The 27,502-nt window shown below is 34.0% G+C and overlaps 1 protein-coding gene across 4 annotated transcripts in view; it reads right to left on the reverse strand.

The window, feature by feature from the left end:
• Positions 1 to 13,420, reverse strand: part of ZHX3 (zinc fingers and homeoboxes 3) — a 102,179-nt gene extending 88,759 nt beyond the window's left edge. For 3 of the 4 annotated variants that reach the window (XM_044664326.1, XM_044664327.1, XM_044664324.1), the window contains exon 1: positions 13,250 to 13,420. The gene's annotated coding sequence lies outside the window, so the exon portion shown is untranslated. Of the gene's footprint in view, positions 1 to 888; positions 950 to 13,249 lie in introns of those variants that run through there. The other variant, XM_044664325.1, reaches the window with a different exon arrangement.
• Between the last annotated feature and the right edge of the window lie 14,082 nt (positions 13,421 to 27,502).

Here is a 27,502-nt window from a genome sequence, read left to right on the forward strand (position 1 = left end):
CTGGGAGAAAACAAGTGCTGGAGCTAAGATTCCTGCTGGTCTCAGGGTATACAATAACTCTTGTTCTTTAAAAAGTGCAATGTAGTACCTAGCATGTCAGGTAGGCCCCAAATTAAAAACAATGGTGACTATGGCCAACAAAGTAGCAAAGCAGTATCATATAGGGCCCAATGGAGCAGCAGCATCTGCCAGCAGTGCAGCATGTGGCAAGAGAAGGGCAAGAAAGGACTTGGAGCTTTAGAGGCATGAATTGCCCCCTACTCAAATACACTTTGGCTATGTCCTTCCTAGGTGCATGCTTCTACATTTGTGAACTCCTTATGCATTTACTCTTCCCACTAATTTTTGTAGAAGACATCCCAGGCTTAAAGAGAGATCATTTGCTACTGTTCTTACGGGCCATTTTAGTAAATGCCTTTGTTTAAGGTCATCATAGCATTTGGATAATGATAATCAAGTTAAACACATAAAAGTTTTAGAAGTGTGAACCCACCTTTCCCCAAGGGGCCCAAACTGACACTACAAAATGGAGAAGGGAGTAGATCAAGCAGACCAAATGCTATACACTAACTTCTTTATGGTTTGTATTAAAATTTTTAAGACCATCTAAAACATTGAGGAGTTGTGATTCTGTGATGACAAGGAATATTTCATATTGAGGAAATATTAAATCACAGATCTTTTGAAGTACTGAAAAAGAAATCTGTATAAGGTAATATATAATCACTATGAAGGATACATAAAAAGTAGTTACTGCTTCCCAAAATAAAAATATAGTTGAGTAAATAATACCTACATACATATAAGACAACTAATAATATCAAACAGTATACAAAACATCAAACGAATGATATAGACAGTATATGGGAGTTGATTGATTTAAGTTACCTAATTTCAAAACTTAGTTATGTATAAGCCAGTCCTCTTGATGTTACTTCCTTACATTTGCTTTAGTATCATGGAAGAAAGAAAAGATAGAATTAAGTTAGATATTTGCTTAACTTTGGCCTTATTTCCATTTTCTAAATGATTGAAGTGACAAATTTTGGAATAAAAATATGAAAAATTATACAGATTATAAAGGCAGTTTTATTTTTGTGACCAACTTCCTGAAATATGGTTTTGCTTGAAACTATAGATATTCCAAATTAGCCTACGGAATTTAAACTAAGAAAATAAATTGCCCCCAAAGTGTTTTCTTATTCTTAAAATGGAGATATTGTTACATTATACTGATACCTTTAAGAGTTATAATTACTTTATGATTGAGTAAAATCACTATAGAAATTAATCTATATTTTAAATATTTTCTTTTAGAGTTACCTACATCAAATAAATAATACCAAAATTGTCTTAAGATGTCAAGGCTCTAATATGTGTTTTCTTATTCTTAAAATGAAGATATTGTTACATTACACTGATACCTTAAAGAGTTATAATTACTTTATGATTGATTAATATCACCATAGAAATTAATCTATATTTTAAATATTTTCTTTTAAAGTTACCCACATCAAATAAATTAATACCAAAATTGTCTTAAGATGTTCTAAGGCTCCAATATCTTAAAAAGACACAGAAAGAACAAGCAAACGTGCAACCCAAATAAAAACATTTCTAAAGGCTAGATGGATAACATACCACCACACGTACACACACACACACACCCTTCATGTTTTCCAAAATGGCTGGAAACAATTTATTCGGCTCAATCTCAAATACTACACTTCTATGTTAGATTTTAACTGTTTCCAAAATAATCAAATACAAGCTCCATAACAGCTCCCTTTTAATATAAAATAAGTTAAAGCCTATGGCAATAAACCTCAGTAAAGAGATGGGCTTTATACAACAGATTTAATTCCTTGTCATATACGAGTCAAAGAAGTGATCATTAGCAGGTTGATCCAGAAATATCAACCAATTCATAAGAGATTCCTACTAGCATAGATGACAAGTTTCCTCCATTTGTGTGCTTAAAAAAAAACACAAAACAACCTATATTGAAACTTGCCATCAAAATCAATTTTAAAAGCAAAACCACACATTTTGTAGTAGTAAAAAATGAAAATAAAAAAGTAGCTACTTATTATTAGAGGAATGGTTGAACTAATTATGACATATGTGTATGACAGAATGTTGTTATAACAAAAAAACCAACAAATATCAGGAATTCAGAGAAATACGGAGATTTGTATAGAGTGAGCAAAAAAGAACACTAAGGAATAACACACAATTACTACAATAATATAAATGAAAATGCTAAAAAGTTGTTGACTTTGCTAAGGTGGCTTTGATTTTGTTTTTCTTACTTTTATTTCTACTCAAGTTCTAATAAGGTGAGAAAACACAATAGCCTCTATAATACTCTTCTGAGCAGAATGATTTCAGAAAGACTTATATGAAGTGATGCAAAGTGAAGTGAGCAGCACTAGGAGAACAATGTACATAGTAACATTAATATTGTATGGTGATCAACTATGAATAACTTAGTTATTATCAGCAACATAATGAGCCAAGACTTAAGGTCTTAACGATGAAAAATTCTACCCAACACCAAAGAACTGATGGAATCTGAATGTGCATTAAAGCATATCATCCTTCGTTTTATTTTCTTCATATGTGTATGTGTGTGTGTGATATGTTTTCTTCCACAACATGATGAACATAAAAATCTCTTGTATGATAGCACATGTATATTATATTGTTTACTGCTTCAAGAAATAGGGAGTAGAGGGGGAGAAGACTAAAAATGTTGGAAAATAAATGCTAAAAATTGTTTTTATATGTAATTGGAAAAAATATTACTGAACTCAAAAAAAAAAAAAGAAAAGAATTATTTCATGCCACACCTCCAATTTCTGAAAGTTTGAAGGTCCATAGTTTAATCCCTTACCAAAGAGCAGTATGAAATGGTATGGTCTGAACTGGGCATTAAAAAGGCTGTTTTGTAAAATGTAAAAGACAACTCTCACAAAAGTTCTACTGAGATAGTTCACTGTAGCATAGAAATGACTTAGGTTTGCAAATCTGTCAATTCTACACCAAACTAAAAAAGCTATCAGAATGGCCCAGCAACAGACTATATGTCTATCATTTGAAGGCTAGATGATAGGTAAGGCCAGATAAATTAATTACTAAATAGTCTGAAGGGTGACAAACTTTTATGCCACATATTTCTATTCAACTTCCATATACTATCTATGTCATTCATTGATATCTGAAGAAAAGAAAGTGGTAAAAGCATTAGGGAGACCAATTTAAGGATATTGCAATAGTCCAGTTGAGAAGTAATTATAATAAAATACGATAGGAGGAGTAGAAAGGAAGGAAGGAATGTAATTTCTTATATATGGAAGTGAAAATAATAGGAGCAAGAGAAGTATGGTGTCATAAATAGAGAAATTAAGAGAAGGAACAGGTTTTGAATGAAATGCATGTTTTGTTTGGAACACGTTGAATTTGAGGTAGTACTGGGACATGAGGTGTTAATGGTCAGCAAATATCTGGAAATTCTGGATACTCTTGGTTGGAATGACTTCAAGGGGGATGACTGGTTGGGTGAATTAGTTTGGCTGGGTGTGGGGCCAATTTCACATTCATGTTTGAATTGCTAATTAATTTATGAAATTATGAAATGGAGCATAATCTCTGGAGAAGATTATGATGGCAGCAAAAAAAATCACCCTTTAATAAACCATAGTGGGGACGGGTGTGAATGGCATAGAAAGTACAGAGGCAAATGGTGAAAATGGGTACAGGGGCAGAGGGTATGGGGTGAAGGATAGAGTGAAGGCAGACAGCAGGAAGAGTGTGGGGAGAGACAGGCAAAGTAGTACTCATGTAACTATGGTTTAAAGTTGGGAGCACTTGGAACCAGTGGAGATGGTAGAGTGTTAGGTGTGAAGGACAGGAATTTGAGGTCTCATTTTAATAAGAGTTTTTGTGGGAAACACACTAGGTCTCATCTATTCCACCTTGGGGTTAGTTCATTAACATATCCAAATCACCTCAAAGTTGTAGTAAAACTTTTAAGTTAACATATCCATGTCATCTCCAAGTTAAGAGCGTCATATGGTGCTCTGCTGGTCTGTCAAATTTATCTGAGATTTACACATCACAGAACCAAAAATCTTTGACAGCAGTGCCCATATGGCTTCTCCTGATTCAGCATGTATTATCAAAATGTGATTTTTGGTTAATATATGATACAATTTCTAAATTATGCTCTTTGATTCTTGGGACAGTTTGGATGATTTCTAGGTACCCTTTGCAATCTTACTTCCTACTATTGTTACTTTATGCTGGCTACTTACAAACTTACTTATTATACTGATTAAAAGAGATTGAGATGATCATGGGGACCAGTACAAGATTTTTAACACAATGTTCGTGCTCAGGTGGCTCTCAGATGCATTTAACCAAGAGTATACAAGAACTAACCCCAAGGGGACTAACTCGAAGTTATTCTAGACTTTTTAGGAACACTGTGGACTGAAATAAAAAGCCCAAACCTGCCATGGTTAGGTTATGGCAGTGGCTCCTGCTGACATCTTGAGCCTGAGATAAGAGAAACATAGTATCCTTGTTTTCACTGATTTATTAAAAGCACTTATGGGTTACTGTTTCAAGTTTGAGGGTAGGGACTAGTTCATTATTCCATATTCAAAACAATAGCTGCACCTGCCTCAAAAAGGATGAAGGCAGCACAAAGAATGTGCTGAGTTTCCTCTCAGAAGAAGTACACTGAAATGCCAAACCCCTCTATAATTCTCTAAAGTCTGAGGTTATGTGAAAATATCTCTGGAAGAATGGCCAAAGGGCATTAGCAGGTCATTGATTTCTTCTTCTTAGAATAGTGTTGGATATGGGGTGAAAACTCAGGGCTGTGTTTATCTGCATTTCTCTTATTATTAGTTATTTGAAACATTTTCTCATATGGTTATTAGTAGTTCACTGTTCTCTTTTGAGAAAAAAGAATTGTTTTTTCCCTTCATTTGCCTTTATTTTCACTTTCAAGACTGGATATAGTGTAAGACAAAATTCTGTGGGGGTAAAAAAAAAATAAAGTTTTTATTGCATTAAACTTTTCTAAACCATCTGGTAGACTGGTTGGCAAGAAACATGACTACTTAAACAGAAACTGTCAGGTTACTTATTTGCTGCTTTTGGTGATGGCACAGTTCAAGTAAGGGAATGATATAATTCATCTTCATGGAAGCATTTACTAAGTCAAATGCAAAATCAATTAATGAAAAACTTAGTGGGGGCAAAAAGTTAACAAAATTACTAGGCAAAAAATGAATCCTTTTTTCTCCCAAGTTCTTCTATGGAATTTCAAATCCTTAAAGTAATTTATTTCTTTTCATAGGAGAATTTTAGTTGAATCACTTCCTTCTACAAATAAAGTCATTTTGACAGTGCCTTGAAATTCAGACCTATTTACATTCACAGAGTGAGACAGGAAATATGCACTACTCTTTAAAAGACATAATAATCATGGGTGGATATTTTCATTATATAGTATGACTACATAGCTGGGACTAAGGAAAATATTCTTTATCTTGAATTATAGAGTATTTTATTATGATCTGGTCTATTAAGCAACATTATTAGGATATTCTGAGTTATCAGCTAGAACTGGAAAATATTTGTTATAATGGACTCTAACTGCAACAGTATGGCTGCTGTAAAATGATCTGATCTATAAATGAAGAAACATAATGCTTAATATTTCCTTAATTCCAAAAACTGTCCCTAACTTAAACTTGGATACAGGGCCAAAATTATGTGAGAATATCACCAAAGCTTCTAGTAGATTGCCATGCCACACAGAATTAGCAAAGTAGAAAATGTTAATATGGCTTCCCTAGAATGGTCAATGCAGGGCTACTGTTGCGTAAACCTTTCCCTTCTTTCTACTCTTTGCTATTTATAAGCATTTGCTATTTATAATAATCATCTATCACTTACCTGGGTTATTATTTTTTAAATATTTTTGTTTCTCCTAGTTTGTAAACTTCTTAAAGGAAGGAATCTATATTTTATTGACTCTAAATCTCCAGTTTAGGGAATGAATGAGATACTCTATAATTGCTTGTTGTTAAGGACTATGCACAGCACTTATTAAATACTATTTATATATATCTAAATTTTCTCACATTAAATTTATATTTAGAATAAAATGCTCAGCAAAAGAATAAGGCCTATAAGGTCTATAAAGGAAGGATTCAGAATGAATTAAGGATCTTTCTTCTTTCAAAATGGATACTTAAATCAAAGGCTGAGAACATTTCTAAGTTTTAAAAACAAGATCACATTGAAGAAATACTCAGATAATCCTAGAATTGGAAAGGATTTTTGAGTCATTCTAGTGAAACCTCCCAAACCTATCCATTTCATACCCATTAACATATATTTGACAAGCAATCATTCAGCCTGAATATACCATATTAGCTTAATACATACAAGGTATTCTAATTTATATTTCTCTGATTATTAGTGACTTTAAACATTTTCAATAGTTTATATTTTTTCTTTTGAAGGTTGTTTATCCATATATCCTTTGACCCACTAAAGTCAATTTCTTACTGATTTTTGATGTTAGACTTTTTATTTATTTTTTGAATATTTTCCCATAGTTACATGTTTCATGTTCTTTCTCTCCCCCAATCCCCCCTAAGATGTTGGACTTTTTAAAAAGGGGAACTAATTTAATTCAAAGACTTTTCCTTCATCCATATCTTTTTCAAATACTGCCTACATTGATTTTATTTTTGCAAAAGCTTCTTATGACTTAGATAAGCATAAAGGAGTGGTAAAAACATTTTAGACAGAGGTAACAGCATGAATAAAGTCACAGAAAAAGATCATGGAGTGTTCAGGAGTGAGTGAGGTTATAGTCCATCTGAAGTACAGTATTGAGCACACTGTAAGCATTCCCTTCCTTAATAATATAAAGGAAGAAGGAGAAGATAGAAGACCAGTTGTGAGGCTGCCATGGTCATTTGGGCTTTAGTAAAAACAACAACTATTTATATAGCACTTTAAAATTTGCTAAGCACTTTCTATAATTTTTTATAACATACATTATCTCATTTAGGTCTCACAACTCTATTAAGTAGATAATCTAAGACATTATCCCACTTTTACAGATAAGGAAACTGAGGCTCAAAAAGGTTGAATGACTTGCCCCTAATCATACAGTTTGGAAATCTCAATCACAGAGGTGGTATCTGAAACCAGGTCTTCCTTACTTCAAATCTCATCTTCTATTCATTTCATTACTCTACCTCTCATTAAGCCTGACGCAGCATGAAATAAGGAAAAGTGAACTGAAATGGTAATCCGAAGACTTGTGTTAAAGTTTCAGTTCTGCCATTAAAAACTGGAAAAATGATCTTGGGGAAATTATTTAACCTCTATAGAGCTCATTTTTCTTTCTTTCTTTTTTTTTTCTGAAACCCTTACCTTCTGTCTTAGAGTCAATACTGGGTATTGATTCTAAGGCAGAAGAGTGGTAAGGGCTAGGCAATTGGGGGGGTGGGGTGTTAGTAACTTGCCAAGGGTCACATAGCTAGGAAATGTCTGATGTCACATTTGAACCCAGGATCTCCCATCTCTGGGCCTGATTCTCAATCCACTGAGCTACCAAGCTGCCCCTGGAGTTCATTTTTCTTAAATTTCCATAAAATTGAAAAGCAATTTGGAATTATTCTCAAAAAGTTAAGCAATAGTGCATACCCTTTCACCTAGTTATGCCATTGCTATGCCTCTACCTAAATGAGGTCAAAGAATAAAACAAAGGATTCATATGTACAAAAATATTCACAAGTTTTTTTTTTTTTGTAGTGACCAAAAGCTAGAAACTGAGGGCACGCCTATCAACTAGAGAATCACTAAACAAACCCTGGTATATAAGTGTAAAAGAATACTATTGTGCTGTAAGAAAAAAGGAAATATATTTTAAATGAAAAGACTTGTATGAACTGATGCAGAGTAAAGTGACCAGAACCAAGAGAACAATTTATAAAATAACAAATAACAATGTCACTACAAACTTTAAAAGCTAAAAGAACAAAGATCAGTGAAATGACTAGCCAGGATTCCAGAGGACTGTCCACATCCTGATAGGGAGGAGATGAATTCTCTGTGCGAAATGAGACAAAGAATTTTTGAGCACAGACAATGGAGGAATTAGTTTTTGCTTGACTTTGCATGTTAGTTGCGGGGAATTTATTTTTTATATGGGGTGGGAGAGAGAAAATAGATTTCTGTCCATTAAAAAATAAAACTAAGAAAAAAGGTATTAAACAACAACAAAACTCAGGCTTAACACAATTGGCACTATTTTTTTGAGGTTAAAATGCAATCATCCTTTTAACAAATAGTTCTGTATGCCACCAGTTGTAGTTACTCTGTAGCAACTACAAACTAAATATTTGCTTAGCTGTTTCAGGGAGTATGCTTTGTAAATTTATGTTGGTCTGATGTGTTGAATCAAAATTTAGCAATAAAAACAAGACACCCTAAATTAACATAAAACAAAATGGATAAATTGGACTAAGTTGTTTTTAAGGACCACCTGAAGGACCTTCTCTAAAATTCTATGGTTCTAAAAATTTAGGTGATAGGTAATTTTTCCAAGGCTACTACTACTTTTTTTTTTTTGCAAAGATATTTTATTTACAAATTACATGTAAAAATACTTTTCTACACAAAAATTTTGAAGTATATATGATCCAAATTGTCTCCTTTCCTCCCTTCCCAGACATGGTAAGAAATTTTCAACCAAGGCTTCTTATCTTGCAAGAGCTATCTTTCCTTGGGGCCATCCTAGTTGGTATGAGTCTATTTCATGTGGTCAGCCCCAGCTTCAACATATTCCCTTCTATGCAGCTTTATGCACTTCAATCGCCTTTCAACTTTTTGCTGTCAGAAGAGCAATCAAATTAATGTATTTCCTTTTCCTCTCTCTCTCTCCACCCCCAGAGTTTAAGAAACATTTAATAAATGTTTTTTTTCATTAATTCACCAACTCTTATACAATGGTGATACTTAGGATGGAAAAAATGGAATGAGATAAACTATAAAAATCAATGGGGGCAGCTAGGTCATTCAGTGGATTGAGAAACAGGCCTGGAGATGGGAGGTCCTGGGTTCAAATCTGAATTCAGACACTTCCTAGCTGTGTAATCCTGGGTAAGTCTCTTAAGCTTAATTCCTAGCTCTTACCACTCTTCTGCCTTATAATTAATATTGATTCTAAGACAAAGATTTTTTAAAGAATCAATAGGAGTCAGCGAATAGAGGGAAGCATTGGAAAGGGAAGGATCAAAGATAATTGAAGTTTTTGCGCATAGATACTTGAGATAACTGAGAAAGTGCCCCAATGATGATTTAGGGGAAGATAATGAATTAAGTTTTAGACAACATAAATATAAACTTCTTGAAGACAGAATTCATGATTTACTTAACTGTGTATGCCCAGTATCTCACAGTGTTCTAACATTAGTAGTTGCTCAAATCATGGTTATTATTTATAAAAGAAAAGCATTCAAATAGAAATATTGAGTAGACAGTTGGTGATGCAAATCTAAAACTTCAGAGAAATCATATCTGGACATATATACTTGAGAAGTCAAGTTGAACTGAGGTGGAAGTAATGAGTAGATAAGTTCTTTAAAGAAACCAGATAGACCATGGCATTCATATCAAGAACCCAAAATGGGTTCTAAATGCTCTTAGACCTACTTAAAAGGTGGAGATGTTGGAGTAGGCCAAAGGTTAGGAAGAAATCTGACTTTGAATAAATAAAATCAATGAATGAAAAAAGTATTAAATGCTTACTATGTGCCAAACACTGAGCTTACATTTCTAATAAAGGGAGATTCAAATAGGGCAGTGGTAGACAGGAAGAGGCATTTGGTTTGAGAAATCACTAGGAGGGAGATTGGAACTATGAGGTACTCTTTCTAGAAGCAATGTGAATGCGGATTTGACTTTGGTTCCCAGAACAAAGGGGGAAGGAGAGAGAGAGGGGAAGAGATCAATGTAGCAGAAAGATGTCACTGACATATAGTAGGAAAATTTTACCATTTTGATCTTTTTTTTTCTTCCTCCACTCATTCCTTCCATCAAAACTCAAAAACTCATTTGAGGAGTTTACTCTTATCCAGGTATTTTGCTAATAATAAGTGACATTTAAATCTAAAGATCAATAGCTTTAACTCTTAGCATTAGGGTACTTACAATCTAAAAGCTCTTCTCTCCTCAGAGCTTAATGATTTATGATGAGTGGCATTTTAGGAAAAATCATCCAGAGTGCAGTTCAGTAGGAGATGAAGGTTGACCTGGATGCCCTCTTTAAATGGAGGTCCTGGGTGGAACCTTCTAATTAGAGGGAGCAATATCATGGGGAGAGAGTATTTCTGAGGTGGGGATTCTGGAACTAAAATGATCCTTCAGGATAGAAAGTTTCTGAGACAAGATAAAGAAGTTGAGGGGATTTTGAAACCTGGTAGTCTGAAATGCAGGTTCTGGGAGGAACCATTCAATCAGAGGAAGGGACGTGAGGGAAAGAGGGCACTTCCTAGGTGTGAGTTCCAAAGTTGAAGTAATCTTCCAGGATGAAGAGTTTCTGGAGCAAGAAGCTGCTGGGAAATAAATCCTAGGAAATAAAATCCTAGGACTCAGCATTATTCCTTAGCATAAGAATATAGTCTGTCTATTCGTACTTCTTCCATACTGCGAGATGCTAAAGAGTTCTTTAAAAACAAAGTTTCTTAATTTGCTGTGAAAAAGAAAGTAGACTGCTATTGCAAATATTCAAAATAGTAAATGAAAAACCCCCTTCCCCAATTCAAAGGATTTTTCCCTTTTCCTCCATGATGCTTCCCAGTTAAAGTAAAAAGTTACGATTTTTAAAAATTTCTGTTGTCCCAACATTTCTGTAGACCAACTAGCCTAGCAACCTTATAAAAAAAAGAGTTACTATGGAGCTCATATGGATATTATTGGAGACTCAAACAGTTTGCTGAAACTGAGATTAAGCTAACAGTGTGATGTGGCTGTTGATAAAACTAATGCAATGGGAGCATGAATCATGTAACCATGTTAAAAATGATTATTAATAAATGTTAAAAAAACTAATGCAATGTTAGAATATGATAATAAAGTTTATTATCTAGAACAATGGAAGTAATAGCACCACTGAATTCTCTACTAGTCATACCAAATCTCAAGTACTACGTTTAAGCATAAGCACTACATTTTAAGAGAGACATTGATAAACTGAAGAGTGTTCAGAAGGATGATTAGTCTAAAAAAGCATGTCATATGAGGAATGACTGAAAAAACTGGGGACATTTAACAGGAAGACTTAGCAAGAGATATGATAGAAATCTTCAACTATATGAAGAGCTGTCTTTAAAAGTGTCATAAGTAAACACTGATGCTAAAATTCTAAATAAAAAAATCAACACATATAAGAAAACTAACTTTTCATAGGATAAGGGAGGCAGAGAGAAAATAATTAATTTAGTATTCAAAATGTTTCATTTGAACTGATAGTAGAACATATAAGTGGGAATATCCAAAAAACTGTTAAAAATATAAAACTGGAGCCTCTGTGAGGGTTCAGGGCTGAATATAAAAAACTGGGAAGTTGTAGAGAGATCTATTTGTTTAGCATCTACGTGCTATATGTTCAGTTAAATTTCTTTTAATATACATCAATTATCAAATTTAGTTCCTCTTAAATTCCAACTTGTTAAATCATTTATCCAGCAACAGTGTGAGATTGACTAGGTTGACAAACATTACTAGAGTCTTCTAGTACAGAGGTGTCAAACTTGCTGCCTGCAAAATTCCAAAGTACAGCTAGAATAAAATTAAATATAGTGGCACAGTGGTAGAATACTGGGACTGAAGTCAGGTAACTCAACTTCCTGAGTTCAAATCTGGCCTCAGACACTTACCAGCTGTGGGATCTTGGACAAACTAATCCTTTTCCCCTCAATTTCCTCATCTATGAAATGAGCTGGAGAAGGAAATGTCAGTATCTTTGCCAAGAAAACCCCAAATGCGATTACAAAGAGTTGGATGTGACTAAAACAACTGAACAACATAATGTTAAATTGTGATTTTCCAAGTAAATATGTAATCAATAAGGTTCTGTTTCTATCTGACATCACTGATCTAGAAGGACTCTATTTAGTTTCAATTCCATGGAACAAGATGCCCAGAGTGCTCCACTTCCCCTCTGCTTTCCTGCTTCCTTTTGTGTGTCTCTTCCTTTATTGGAAGCTTTTGGAGGCTAGGATCTATCTTTTTTTTTTTTTTTTAACTGTATCTCCAGCTTAACACAATGCCTGGCACACAATAGCCACTTAATAAATGTTGACTGTATTGGATTACTACACAGCAGAAATTCAAATAAAACATTCTAGCTCAGAAAAGGAAACTTGTTACAGAAAGAAAACAGATCAAGGAGGAGAGGGAGAGAAAAGGGTGTCATAAGGATTTTCTCCAGAAAAAAAAACAAAAAAAACAAAGGAGTCCCTCCCCAAAAGAACTGGAAAGAAGAGGTCTTACTCCAAAGAAGAAGGTAATTTCAGAAAATTGAGCCTGTTTTAAAATTGAAGGAACAGATCAGAGGCATTAATTGACTATCTTCTATATGTTTGTTGCATTAAATTGAGAAAAGGGTTTGTAGATAGAATTTGAGAGAGAAGACAAGAAGACCAGATGAATCTTGAGTAAGGGAATGCAAATTTGAAGGTAATTAGGTAAATTTACTGGATAATGAAAAAAGATCTGTGGTATCATTGGTCAAATTTTATAGAGTAGCAATTGGCATTAAGAGAAGAGCCAGATAACCACTTAGAAACGGCAACCTGTCTTTTTTTCCTTCCAACTTTGCATGTTTTTTTTTAAATAGATGATTTAGGTTGTCTTAAATCACATGCAAGCAATTATCTCAACTAGCAAGTGGGACCTTAAAATATGGAACATGGTAACATAAGAGTATAGGAGGAGTTGTATTAACTTGAGGAACTGAATAAATTAGGAATGAAATTTTAGACTGCCCTGGGTTATGTAAAAGCTGCTCAGATAACCAAAGTCCATTGAAAACAAAGACTTTTATTTTTAAAAAGTCATGATATGTGCCACAATTTAGGAAAAGTTGTTAATAAAATTTCAAGTCATTAGAAAAATCCATGAACTATTATACTAATACCCTACATACCTTGGTAGGTCATTCTTAGTCTATCACTGTAGTTAGCTTGTAAAGATCCATTTGAAGTCCTTCAGGGAAGATAGATGATCCAGGAATTTAACAGTCTTACAGTCAAAAGTACATTTTTCTGGTCTGGCAAACAGTCAACATTCCTGAAGACTCTGCAGAACTGTTCACACATACTGGGTGTATTCTGGCTGAAAGGAGAACAAGAACAAATAACCAAGTAAGTAACCATGAAATGACCAAAGAAGTCTTTAAGCACGCTCTTTAACAAGTTGAAAAAGTCACACGTTCTCTTTGTAGCCAAGATCATGGAATCCTCAAAGAATTAGTCAGGGAAATGTCAGGTTGCTTAAGGACCTATACATCCTCAAGTATATCTTTAGTAGTAACTGACTGAACACATGGTAATATATACAGGTATGCAGTCTTCCAATTTTTTTTTTTTAAGAAAATAAGCTTTTCTATAAGATAAGAATTGAATTAATTCATCCCTTCTAAGTTTCTTAGCAATTAAGTAGGTGGTCTTTAAGTATGGCCTTAATACCATATGTATTACCAAACAGGATCTATGCCCTTGGCCAAAACTTTGCAAAATAGTCAAATGGTCAATCAGGTTAGTGATGTAGCCCTTTGTTTCCCAAACACAGTTTTAAATCCACATACTGAATGGACAAGCAGAGGCCTAGCTTTGGTCATTCTGGCTGTGACTATTTTCTTCCTTTTCTTTTTATAATACAGTAATAATTTATTCTAAAATGTTCATTTAGTTTCTTTTGAGACATAACTTGTATCATTAATAAAAGAGCAACCATTTCACCTCAAATACAAGAATATACAAGTTACAGCATAACAAAAATTAATTCTCTTTACTTTCAGATAAAATCTAATTCCAGTAAAATAATTTCATTCAAGGTTTTATTGTTACACAGATTTCCTTTTTTTTAAGAGCACAAACTAGTGTAAAATTTTAAACCACAGCTATCTGTGCACATTATATGACCACAGAACTGTTAATCATTTAAAATTCAATTAAAAATTGAACCATCAGTTTCATTCATGCAGAAGAGCAGATAAGGTAAATTTGTTCATCTGGAACCATATTACCGTGAATTTCATAATCACATGATTAATTTCTGGATTAGATTAACTCATATGTATTAAACTGAGGGTTTTTTTGCATAAATAATACCAATTTCTCCCTGATAAGTTTAGTCATTTTATAATCTAGAAATGACTGATACACAGCAATATAATGTACCTTCTATCTGTAGTGTCAATAATTAAAGGATTATTGTATGGGATGCTAAAATATTTAGTACTAAATATACTTGTTTTACCAATTTTCCTTTAAACTATCAAGTTATCTCTTTAAAATAAGATCAGATGCAGAGTGAAATAAGCAGAACCAGGAGAACATTGTACATAATAACTGAAACATTGTGAGATGATCAAATATAATAAAAAGACTTTGCTATCAATAGCAATGCAATGATCCAAGGCAGTCCCTAGGGACTTGTGAGAAAGAAAGCTATGGAAATGCAGAAGAAAAATATATGATTTATCACTTGTTTATATGGGTATAGGGTTTGGTTTTAAAAGATAACTACAAAAATGAATAATATGGAAATAGATATTGATTGATAATACATGTATAACCCAATGGAATTGTTTGTCAGCTCCAGGAGCGAGGGAGGAGAGGGAGAGAACATGAATCATATAACCTTGGGAAAATACTTAAAAATAAACTTAATAAGAAAAACACACAAAAAATATGAACAGGGAAGAAAAAGTATACTATTAAATATGGCTTACAGAACAAAGACCTCTAGCAAGAATCAACTTATTTACAAAAAAATCTTATTTTTTAAAGTTTCATTTGAAACAAATTTTAGCAGTTATAAATAAAACATAATTTTCTTTGTTTTACCACTTTAGCTCTTTTAAACAGAAGTTACCAAGTGAGACTCAGAATGGAGCTCAGGCTTTGAGCTCCACTAGATTCTGTTTTCAATTTTTGAATCTCTCTCTTTTTGTGTGTGTGCTATTATTTACTGGTGTAGGGATCTGGGTTGGGTGGGCTGAATGCCATCTGCACTGCTTTTCCTAGGACTTAGCTTATAATTGGAAAGAGTCATTCTGGCGGCTATGACTGTTTTCTACAAATGAAAATAGGCCATCTGGATAGATCACCAAGATGTCAGAAAGTCAAAGGGTGATTCCCAGCAGGCAATCCTTGTAGAGAGAAAAAGAGGACCCAACATTGGAGAGAAAATATTGGATCAAATGGAAGATGATAAGATTTCTACTTAAGAGATGAATATGAATATGGAGCTGGGAAGCCATAAAGATAATAAATAAGAGTTCTGCAGTTATGCTAATTGAAGGGGGCTACCATTTTGCTAGTAGCAAGGCCAAAGGTTAGGAGGCATTTCTTATAACTTTGATGTCAACAGAAAAGGGCTTCAACTGCACAAGAATATTTTGATATTAGCCTCTGTGAAATTAGTTCCAAGTCACAAATTCAAGTTCACAGATTCTGAAAACTGGGATGGGATCTCCATCTAATCCAAACTATACCTAAATAAGAATCATCTCTAAAATATACCCAAGAAGTGATCACCTAACTTACACTTACCAAGCCCTGTCAATCTGATGATCTGCATCAATTCCTTTCCTTCCAAAGTCCTCACTAGCTTACTATTTAGTTTCTTATAGTCCTGTCTCTCTGAATAATTCATCCTTCACATAAATGCCAAATTTCTATTTCTAAAAGAGTAATCTGAGCATGTAAGACTTATCTAATCAAAAATCTTCAGTAGCTCCTTACTTCCTCAGGAGAAAAATATAAAATATAAAATTTAAAGTCCTCCATAATAGGGTTTTTACCTAACATTTTGATCTTTTTCCTCTTCACATACTTGCCATTCTACTCAATCTGACTCACTAGTTTCCCCTTACAACCAATATTACATTTCCCACCTCCATTCATTTGAAGAAGTGGTGCCCCTATGAACTCCTTCCTCATTTTTGCTTCCCTTCCAAGCACAACTGAGATGCCATCTCCTAGAGGTCATTTTGAGTCATCAAGTTGTTTCTCCTCTCTCCCTCTTGAAATTACTTTGCATATACTTTATACTTACCTTTGTGTCGGTTGTATTCTACCGCTAGAATATAATCCTTTAAGGCAGGTATTGTTTTGTTTTTTTCTTTGCATCCTCATTATCTATGCCACACAAAGTAGGAACTTAATATATGTTGTATTGAAACAAAGTGAGAGGGAATCAATCTCTTCCCAAAGGTAAATCCTGTTCTATTTATGGATGACTAATACAAAAGGTTTCCTATAAAGCAAGCTGAAATATGCATTTTGTGCCTTCTATCTAACTGCCTTCTGGGACCAAACAGAACAAGTCTAATTCTCCTTTTACATTGACAACTGTGCAGATGCTTATAGTATCTTTTTTTCAGGAAGAAAAAAGCATTCCCTTTTTCTTCAACCAGTCCTCCTATTGAACAGTCTGTAGGTCTTTCATTAGCCTTCTCTCCTTCCTCTGGATAGACTTCAGCTTTTCAATGTTTTGCCTAAAATGTGGCACCCAAAACCAACCATGAAATTCCAGATGTGGTCTGAGCTAATTCTGGATAATAAACCTCTCAATATAGCCAAAGATCATAGCCTTTTTTTTTTTGACTGCCAGATGCAACTGTTGAGTCATACTGAGTTTGCAAACTTACTACTACTGCTAGATCTTTTTCAGAACTATCTTGCTATACTTCCTCTCATCTATTTGTGAAGTTAATTTTTTAAACTCACATGTAGGAATTGATATGAATTCCCATCATATTTCATCTCATTAGATTTGCCCCAAAGTCCTAGACTGTCCAGATCTTTGGGAATCCTGTGCCTATTGGCCAATATATTAATTATCCCTCTGAGCTTTATGACAGTTGCATTTGTAAAGCATGCCACCTATGCCTTTTTTAAAAGCATTGATAAAATTGTTGAAGAACAGGCCCAAAGAAAAAAAAAGAAGAATCCTGGTGCACTCCTCTAGAGACTACTACTTTTGAAGTTGTAGCTGGATCAATAAATAACTACTTAAGTCCAGTCACTAGTCAATTCCAAATCCACTTACCTGTACTATCATTTAGCTAATATCTCTACTTGTTGTCAACTAGAATAATATGAGGAACTTAGTAAAAGGCTTTGCTGAAATCTAGGTAAACTGTCTGCAGCATTTCCCTGAGTTACTAGTATAGTATCCCTATCAAAAAAAGAAAATTAAGTTCATCTGGTATTGCCTGCATTTAGTGAAGTCATGCTGGCTCTTAGTAATCACCACTTCACTTTCTAAATATTCTCAAATCATTCTTTTAAAAGTAATTTCTTTTTTATTATGAATTTAATAGATATGAACATTTCCATGTACAAAGGATATTGAAAGAAAACTGGATGTGAAGTCATAACTATATTATTTATAGACTTTTAAAATTATGTATTAAATTAAACACTACAGTACTATAGTGGGATATCAACACTATCTTACTGGTCTGTGTTCCCTTTTGATTTTCTTTTTTCTCTTACTTGAGGATTTAAAAAATATTTCATTGATGTTCTTTCCTTTCTTACTTTCCATTTCTTTTCTGCTATGGTTTTATAGTGATCCTCCATTATCTTTTGTCTGTCTTTTAAATACTAAGCTGGTCAATGAGTTTAAATCTACTGCATATCCACATAGTCTATTTTAGATAGCTCCTGTCTTCTTTGTCATTGAAATGGTTTCCCTCTTGTGTTTTCAGAATTTCATTCTGGAGAATTTCCCATTTCTTTTAGTATGACTTTCCTTGTAAAGGCCATAGAATTCTACTTATCTATTTTCTGAAATGTTTGAAATATACATCCTCCAAATAAATCACTCAGTATTTATTAAGTACTTGCTGTGTGTGCTATATATCACATTACATATTATATACTCATATGCAATTATTATATATCATATTCCTATAGAACAGTGATTCCAAAAGCGGGCGCTACCGCCCCCTGGTGGGTGCTGCAGCAATCCAGGGGAGCGGTGATGGCCACAGGTGCATTTATCTTTCCTATTAATTGCTATTAAAATTTTAAAAATTAATTTCCAGGGGGCTAAGTAATATTTTTTCTGGAAAAGGGGCGGTAGGCCAAAAAAGTTTGGGAACCACTGCTATAGAATATAGACATATTCTATATTTAATTCTCTCTATATTCTATGAGACCTAGTATATCTATAGATATGTATGATATAAAATAATATGGCAATATATATATTATATGACCTATAGATCTCTATATTTTTGCATAAAATATTACATATGTACATATAATATAGAAATGCATCTATATATTATATAAACTATGTTATCTACATAGATGATATGTAGTTTAGATATAATATAAATAGTATAGTATGAATAGTATAAAATTGAGGCAATCCCAGAGAGAAGTTACTGAGGGTGGGAAGGATGGTTAGGAAAGGCCTTTCACAGAAGGTAGGATTTTAAATGAGTCTGATTTGAAGGATTCATAAGACTATGCTCAGCATTCCACTATTTCTATAGCACAAATTGTAGAGCTCCACAGTAAACTGGGTTAAGAAGAACTTCTTCAGATACAAATTTTATAGTGCAATCTCAGTCAAATGGACTATGTCTGTCTTCCAGAAGGTATGGATGAGACCTTCAGTAACCAATACCACCTCATCTAGGATGAAGTAATTCTTTCCCAAGGGTCTAGAAACTCAATTAAAAGCAGTCTTCATAAATAGAATTAGGAAAAGGTCCATCCCACTTTGTTTATAAAGATAAGTATGTGGAAAAGTGGAGAAAAATAGTCATCAATGAAACTGCAGCTTCTTTCAAGTCTGACAAAAACATTCCAGCAATGGTACAGATGATGTCATACTATATGAATAAAAAGTTTTCAAAAGAATGAAAAACTGTTAGTAATTATGTTAAAAAGTTCCAAATCCCCAAAGTAACAGAACACCAAGGGAAAATGTTAAATAACCCAATTTCAGAAGAAGTTGAACTACTTGTACAGGACCTACAAAAAGAGGTAAGGTAGTACTCTCTGGTACAAGTGATATTATAGAAAAGATTATCAAGCTTTTAAAGAACTGTTCATACCTAAATAAATTATTCTTAATGATTAAGAAAGAAAATACCCTACAAAGCTCTTTAATGAGAAAATGTAATTCCAATACCTAAACCATGGAATAATAAAGCAAAGAGACCTATAGACCAATATCATTCATATGTATCTAATCAAATTTTTCATATGAAATCCTGACCAAAAGATGACAGCAATCACTCACCAGGATAAAGTTGGATTTGTAAAGAAATGCAAGGAAAATTCATCATAAGAAAAATAATGAACATAATAAACTATATTAAAAATAAAAACATCCCACATCATATTATATTAATAGATACAGGAAAAGGTCTTTAACAAGCTACAATACTAATTTTATACTAAAACAAACCATAAAGCATAGGCATGGATGGATCTTTTTCTTTTAAAAATTAAAGAATATCTTTCTTCTAAAACCAAAATCTAGCATTATATGCAATAGTTAAGCACCATAAGCTTTCCCAATAAACACAGGGTTATTTATTGGTCACAGTTCTAGAAATGCTAGCAACAACTATGACAAGAGAAAGAAACTGAAAGCATAAAGTCAAGTAAAGAGGAGACAAAATAGTTTATTTTTAAAATCAGCAAATAAGCTATTTGAAACAACTAATAATAGCTTTAGTAACATAACAGGACACAAAACTACCCCACAAAAGTAAACAGTATTTCTATTAATACTAACAAGATCCAAGGTGGAATAATAGAAAAGGAAGTATTCTCAATAATTAAAAATGAATAAAGCATCTGAAGGTCAATCTACCAAGACATATTCAGGATTTGTAAAATATAATTACAAACCACACCTTCAAAAAATAAAGATCAGATTAAGTGGAGGGATATTTAGTGCTCATGGCTAGGCTATGATAATATAATAAAATATAATAAAAATAACATTACTATCTAAATTTATAGATATAATGCTATTCTAAAGTACCAGCAGGATACTTTACAGAGCTAGACGAAATAGTAACACAATTTGTTTGGAAGAATAACAAATCTAGAATATTAAAAATATTAAGAAAAGCAGTAAAAAATAAGACTGAAAAAAGAATAGTACTTCTAGATCTCAAATTATATTATAAAACAAGAATTAACAAAACTAGTATAGGTTAAAAAATAGAAAAGTAGATCAATGGAATAGACTAGAACAGTGATGGGCAAACTACTGCCCAAGGGCCAGATGTGACCCCCTGAAATGTTCTATCTGGCCACTGTGACATTATTCCTAATCTGGGGAATACAATGAGTAGGATACAATACAATGAAACTTTGAAAGAGTTGCCTTAGAAACAGACTGACAGATGAGCATTTCCTTTCCTTTGGCCTCCTCTTTAAAAAGTTTGCCCATCACTGGTCTAGAAAATGAAGAATTTGATAAATCTGAAAGCATGTAGCATACCATCTGGGGCTATTTACTCAACGTACACTCACAGGTTTACCAAGTAAAATGGAAGGGTGACGAGGGGTAGGTGGAGAGTTATCTACTTCAGGTTTCATAATTCTAAAGCCCTGTTCCAGTGAGTTTTTCCTTAACAGTTAACTGAAAGCAAACACATTTCTGAAAATGGCATAGTAAAAAGCAGTAGTTAGAAAATATTCTCCATTTTAAAAACTAAGGCACATTCTCTAAAAAAATCTCAACAATGACAATGGAGAGAACCGGAACTAATTTAGAGTGACAGTAATAAGGCATCGTAGGTAACATATACAGCCGATGCAACTCACAACACTGCTACTGTAGGGCCTTGATATTGTCCTCTCTCCTCATGAAATCACCATACTATTAGAATCTCCTAGATAGTGCCTCTGTTCAGTCAGTTATTCAACTGGGATCTCAGGGTCCTCTTCTTTCTTTAATTCTATACATTCCCAGAGCTACTTCTCTCAAATTCATAGTCTTTTTCACAGGCATGTTACATTCCTTCTTTGCTATTAGTCTTGATACTCAGAGCTGCTTCTTTCCTCAAGTTATCTGACTGAATTTCTTCTCTGCTCCATTTCCCAACTGGGCATGTTCACTGGCGAATTAACCCCATACCCAGAACACTCTCCATCTTCATCTCTTGACTCTTGGCTTGTTCCAGTTAAAAATCTTATCTCTCCTGATCTTCCTTAATTTTAGTACCCCCCTTCTATTGTTTCCAATGGATCTCTTATACAGCTTGACTCTATATAGTTGTTGGCACACAGTTAGATGGTGAGCTCCTTGAGTGTAGGAACTATCTTTTGCATTTTTTAAATTTCCTACTCTCAGCACAATGTCTGGCACATAGTAGGCACTTAATCAGTGTTTAATGACTGGATGTCTAGAAAGTTAGTATCTGCTTAAGTTCAGGACCTTCTACTGAACAAATAGCTCCAATGCCATGGTCAGTGGTGGAAACCCAACCTCCTCCCCTCTTCTTGCAGGCATAGGAACCACACATTTTTTAAAAGTTGCTCATGACCAGGATATACTAGAGGTTAGCAAACTGGCTTTTCAAAGATGACAAAAATATGGAAAACCCAGTGGAATTGCATGTTGGCTATGGGAGGGGGTGGGAGGAGAGGAGGGGAGGAAGGAAAGAACATGAATCGTACAACCATGAAAATTTTTCTTAATTGATTAAACAAACAAACAAACACAAACAAATAAATGAAGATGCCAAGAAACTTGGTCCATCTTCCATCAGACAATGGTGAGCTATTTCTCTAATTACTTCTTGGAGAACATCATCCTTGTAAAGCAGTAGCTGAGTGTTAACTGAGTTAACCCTAGTTAGCTGACTCACAATACCATTTTATCTATTGCTTTCACCTTCCCTTTTTGTGATTATCTATCTTTAAAATTAGTTTAACATCCCATTATTTGTGATTACTGTGTTTTCTGGGGTGGAGGAAAATTGAAGGAGGGTATTAGTCAGAGACAAGCTCTGTCTTCCCTCCTTACTAGGAAAGGACTCTATCTGATAAGAAGTACTGGGAAAATTGGAAAGTAATCTGGCATAAATTACATTAAAGACCAACATCTTTAACCATATATACCATAATAAATTCAAAATGGACATTGTGTCCAGAATACCGAAGGTCATACCACAAAAAAAAATTAAAAGAAAACCAAATCAAGTACCTTTGACAGTGATGGCTAGGAAATGAATTCTTAATGAAATAATGGATAGAAGTTATTACAAAAGGTAAAATCAATCATTCTGATTACATGAAGTTGAAAAGCTAACTAACAAAACACAACTAGGAGAAGAAGAGAAGTGGTGAACTGGGAAAATAATCTGTATCAGAGATCTCTATAGATCAGACATGCAAGGTAATATAAAGAAATAATACAAATACATAAGAACAAAAGATAGATAAGTGGTCAAAGGATCTAAGCAGACAATTCTCAAAAGAATTGAAAACTATTAATAATCACATGAAAGAAGGTTCCAAGTTTCTAACAGGAAAAAAATCAAAACAACTCTGAGATTTTAATTCATATCCAGTAAATTGGCAAAAATGATAAAAGAGAGCAATAGTCAGTGTTGAGAGTTTCATTGCAATGTTGGTACAGTTGAGAATTGGTTCAACCATTCTAGAAAGCAATTTGGAATTATGCAAAGAAGTGACTCAAATACCCTTTGACCCAAAGATCTGCTAGGAGGTCAATAATAAAAAGGCCCCACATACATCAAAATATTCGTCATAGCACTTTTTGTATTAGCTATGAACTGTAAAAAAAATAGAGATCCATCAACTGGAGAATGCCTAAACAAGTTGGAGTACATGCACAAATGTAATGGAGTATTACTATGCTGTTAAAAACATATATAAAGGAAAAATATATTTACATATGGAATACCAAGAAGTACAGGATTACTTCTATGAACTGAAATAAAGTAATCAGAATTGAAAGAACTATATGCACAATGATTACAACTACATAAATGGAAAGAATAATATCAACAACAACAAAATAACCCAAACTGAGTGCTCTGAAATTATAATGACCAAGCTTGGTCCAAAGAATACATATAAAAAAATCTCTGTAGAGATGAGAAGCTATTGGTAAAGAACACCGCATATAATGTCACTTTTCCCAATGTGTTAGTTTTGTTCATTTCCCTTTTAAAAATTTTTGTTACAACAGATGGCTCTGGGAAGGGAAAGAAGGGCTACACTGGGAAATGCAGGTGATGTAAAAACAAAAGAATCAATAAAAATTTTAAAGACGCTCCAAATCACTAATAAAAAAATAAATTAAAACACCTTGAACTTTACCTCATACTCATCAAATTGGCAAAGATGACAAAGGACAGTCAGTGTTGGAGGTGTTATTGGAAGACCGCCACACTAAATACTTTGTTGGTGGCACTATGAGAGAAGAGTCAGATGATTTTTACTTTCTATGTAAAAGATTAATCAGGGGCAGCTGGATGGCTCAGTGTATTGAGAGCCAGGGCCAGAAATGGGAGGTTCAAATCTGGCCTCAGACACTTCTTAGTTGTGTGACCCTGGGCAAGTCACTTAACCTCCATTGCCTAGACCTTACTGCTCTTCTGCCTTGGAACCAATACATAGTATTGATTCTGAAGTAGACAGGAAGGGTTTAAAAAAAATTTAAATAATCTACTGAAAATAACAAAGAGGAGGATGACATCTAGCTTAAATTATAAAGGTCTAGAGCAGTCCTCCAGGTAAATTCAAAACAATCTAAAGATCTGTAAGAATCCTAACCAGCTCCTTTCATTCATTAATTCTAACTATTGTCTTTTTCATTGTTTGCCCACTTCACCAGACTTAGCATACAAAAATTTAAAGATTTGGAGTTGGAGACTTCTGAGATCATCTAGTTCAACTTTCTCATTTTATAAATGAGGGAACTGAGGTCCTAGAGAGTTAAATGATAACTTCAGTAAAAAAGATTCAGTTCAATTCATCGGTTCATCACTAAATGATGAAATGGAAAAGACTTCATTAAATTCCTCTTGGGCCGATTAGCTAATAACATTTATTCTCTGAGAACATTAGTATATTCTAGAGTCATTCACATGACTACTAAGAATCTTACCCAAATCTAGACTTAGTTATGTTTTTTTTAAAAGGGAAAATAATAGACAAAATCAAACTAGAATATATGATAAATTCTAAGAAGTTCTGTTTTTTTTTTTTGTTATTTTTTTTTTTACATTTTTAAACCCTTAACTTCTGTGTATTGGCTCCTTGGTGGAAGAGTGGTAAGGGTGGTCAATGGGGGTCAAGTGACTTGCCCAGGGTCACACAGCTGGGAAGTGTCTGAGGCCGGATTTGAACCTAAGACCTCCCGTCTCTAGGCCTGACTCTCAATCCACTGAGCTACCCAGCTGCCCCCTAAGAAGTTCATTTTAAAGGATGATATTGATAAAATAAAACCTATTGTAAATTTTTAAACCCTATGTATTATACTAAAGAGACAGATAATAAATAGCAGTCTTCAAAATAATCCAAGGACTTTCATGTAGAATCAATTCATCAATTAGCATTTATTAATCACTTATTATGTGCCAGGAACTGAGAATACAAATACAAGGCATGAAATAATCCCTACACATCATGAGCTTACATTCTAATGCAGGAGGCAAGCACATATGAAAAAATATATAGCATACACACACAAACCCCCACACATAGCAGTTAAATATAAAATACTATGTGGAAAGAAAGACACTATGAAGTGGAGAAGGGAGAGTTGATTCAGGAAAGGCTTCAGAGGTATAATAGTACCTAAGTTCCATCCTAAAGGAAAAGAGACATCTAGTATATCAGAAGTAAAAGGAAATGCATTCTAGGCATTGGAGATGGTCAGGGCAAGGGCACAAATACTAGAGTTGGAATGTCATGCACGAGGAAAAGAGAGGTAGTCAGTTTGGCTGAATCTCAGAGTGCGGAAAAGGAGATAATGTCCAATGAGGTTGGAAAGACAGCTTGGGATCTGCTTGTATAGGGCTTTAAAATCTAAATAGAGGAGTTTATGTTTTATTCTAGAAGCAATAGGATGTCACTGGTGTTGGCTGAAAAGAGGAATCACATGGTCATATCTGTGCTTTGACAGCAATGTTTATGTATAATTGACTGGATAGGTGAGAGATTTGATATAGGCAGACAAATTAGATAGAAGTCGTCGAGTTGTTTTTTATAAGAATTGGGATGGGTTACAGAAGACAAAGCTCCATATTTAAAAAAAAAAAACTTTCTAAAAGATAGCTGCTGAACAATGGAACAAGCTGGCTCACGAGGTCTACCAGAAATCCAGTAGATTAGATGACCATCCATTAGGAATATGTAGAAAGGATTTTTGTACTGGGAGAGAGGGTACACTAAATTATCTGTGCCAAGATGATCTTTTCCAGTTCTAAGAGTTCATGATTCAGGGGAAAAAAGTGTAACTTCAAAAAAGTTTGAGCTCCTAAGGTCACATCTTCATAAAACCTAGAAGCAAGAAAAACAGAAAGCATTCATTATAGTAGAAGTCTGTCCTTCTGAAATATCTGCTTAAATTCTCTAAGTTTGTCAATGTCACACATAACAAAATAAGCAAATTCATCTGTTTAAATATGTTTTTGAAATTTATTTGAATGAAATGAAATAAAAACATTGTTTCCCCTGCTATAGACATTTACATATTTTTAATGGCAATTTTGCTATTTAGACATAATGAAGATTCATTCCAATACCAACTCTGAGAAATGATTCTTCTATTACATTTACATTAAAACATAATGATTCAACACCTACCTACATCAATATTTTGAGCATTAAAATAATTAACAATTATGAATCATGATTTAAGGAATAAACAGAACTCCATCTTATAGAATACATAAAATCTAATTTGGAGAACACTTTAACATATAGCTTATGCTTTTCTCCCCAAGGTGTATTATAAAAATAAATTTGAAGTGTAGCATTTTTCATGTTGTATCTTTCCTTTACTAAAACTTTCATATGAAGAATTAAGGTAGTTTAGTGGCAATAAGTGACAATGTTAAAAGGCTTCTAGATGTTAGATAAAACCTCTTTGGAGTACATTAACTGGGAATTATGGAAACTAGGGAAAATTTAGAACAAGGTACCCAGGGATACCCCAAAGCCATTCCAGTGGTTCCCAAACTTTTTTGGCCTACTGCCCCCTTTCCAGAAAAAATATTACTTAGCCCCCTGGAAATTAACTTTTTAAAATTTTAATAGCAATTAATAGGAAAGATAAATGCACCTGTGGCCATCACCGCTCTCCTAGATCGCTGCAGCACCCACCAGGGGGCGGTAGCGCCCACTTTGGGAATCACTGCATTACACACTATAACAATAACTATTATTGTTAATCACACACATCATTTGTGGCATAAGCCTAAGGGCCAGGTGGGCTATATGCAGGCAATCTGCCTATACTGGGTGTATTTTCTCCATCTGGGGAAGGTGAGTGTTGGGGGAAGAGTATAAAGCTACAGGATCCTTAGGGGTGGCTAGACCAGGGAGGTTATGCCAAGGAATAGGGAATGGAAGGTTCACGTGGTCCTCCCAGCTATAGCCCTCTGCCAAGGGAGCCATATTCTCCCTTCCCGGTCTATGCTGGCACCCTGTGGCAAGGTCTCATTTGCCATGCTGGTTACCATTCTGTTTATGAAAAAACATGAACAAGAATCACGTAGGATGAAAATGAGTGGATGAATTATAAGCTATACAACTTAAAGACTTGCACCCTAGTTAGGATGATTTTTTTTTTAGCAGAGGATGAGGGTCAGGAGCTTTCTTAGAGATATGGAATAGTATTGTGGAAGGCCACTGGATATAAAATCAGATTACTCATCTGTAAAAGATATTTGCACTATCTTTCTCATACGGTTGTTTTGTGGGAAATACCTTAAAGCACTATGTAAATGTGAATCATTATTGCCCTAGCTTGAAAATCTGCAACATCTACACTACACTGATATGGATCCATTATGAGTGCTTTTTAATTGGTTATTTAAATTTTTTATTTAACTAGGGAGGAAGAATGCCAAATTCACTATCTCTGACAGAAAATCTAACTTCTATTTTACTCTAGTTTATCTTTTAAACAAATCAATCAAATCAAT

The sequence above is a fragment of the Gracilinanus agilis genome, chromosome 2 (genome assembly GCF_016433145.1).
Source record: "Gracilinanus agilis isolate LMUSP501 chromosome 2, AgileGrace, whole genome shotgun sequence".
NCBI lineage: Eukaryota > Metazoa > Chordata > Mammalia > Didelphimorphia > Didelphidae > Gracilinanus > Gracilinanus agilis.